The following is a 1,167-nucleotide window of genomic DNA, read 5'->3' on the forward strand; positions in this document are numbered from 1 at the left end:
ACTACATAACAGACACACAGCCAGGCCAAACTTCCCTTGCAGGAAACCCAGTTCCAGCAGACTTTAATTTCTATCTTCCTTATTCATCTCTCTATTTGTTATTATTTTGTTATTGGATGGTTACATAGACATGTAACTCCCATATCATACCATTTAAACAGGTAAATTAAAAGCAAACCTCTCTAGTACGTTTATGAATACGTTCCATCAGTTGTGGTTATGCACCTTCCAGTGGGAACTGAACATAGCTCTAGGCAGTTTTCAGAGGCAGTCAATCAAATGGTAGCAGGCATCAAAAAAATCAAAATACATGTTGTGTTTGGAAAATCTGCTATCAAAGACCTCTCCAAAGTGCCTTTAGTAAGGGTTTCAGTTTAAAGAAGAAAATGTACCTGATCCAAGTGATGGTATTTTCAACTACTTCCTATTTATCTAATACTTGGACAGTGAATAAGGATGGCAGAAGAAGAATTTAAGCATCATGTCATTCAAACATATAAACTATAGGTGAATGTTCTTTTAAGGATATGTTCTACCACTTGTGGTTATGTTCCTTCTGATGGTAACTAATTCATACCTCTTGGCCGTTTTCAGAGGCAGGAAATCACATGAGAGGAGATTACCCATCTTTTTCCCACAGACCAACTGGTCGATTCCAATCATGTTTCTTTGGGTTAGCCATACCAGTCCTTACCATTATACCACCAGAGAGAGCTGCTTTGTTCAACTACTACCAAAGTCAATTTTAGAACATCACTATCCTCAAAAAGGAACCTTTGAACCTTTTTTTTATTATCACTCCTTTATCACCTCAGTCTCTCCATCATTATTCTATTTTCTGACTTTGTAGTCTCATCTCTTCATGATATTTATTATCAATAGATTCACACAATATGTGGCCTTTTGTATCTGATTTTGCCCTCCTGTTATACAGTTTTAAAGACACATCTATGTTGTAGTTTTTATCATTGTTTTTGGTTTTGTTACGTAGTTTTGAGTCAGAGCAGACTCAAAGCTCACCTTCCAGCAGGTTTTCAGAGGCAGTAAATCACAGCTCAGTAGATTCTTCATCTTTCTCAAGCAGACCAACTGGTTGATTCGATCTGCCTAATATTCAGTTAGCAATACTTCTCCTTACCACCATGCTACCAGAGCTTGCTAGTGTAC

This window comes from Elephantulus edwardii, unplaced genomic scaffold, assembly GCF_000299155.1.
Source record: "Elephantulus edwardii isolate Elephantulus edwardi_28Jun2011 unplaced genomic scaffold, EleEdw1.0 scaffold00040, whole genome shotgun sequence".
Classification (NCBI taxonomy): domain Eukaryota; kingdom Metazoa; phylum Chordata; class Mammalia; order Macroscelidea; family Macroscelididae; genus Elephantulus; species Elephantulus edwardii.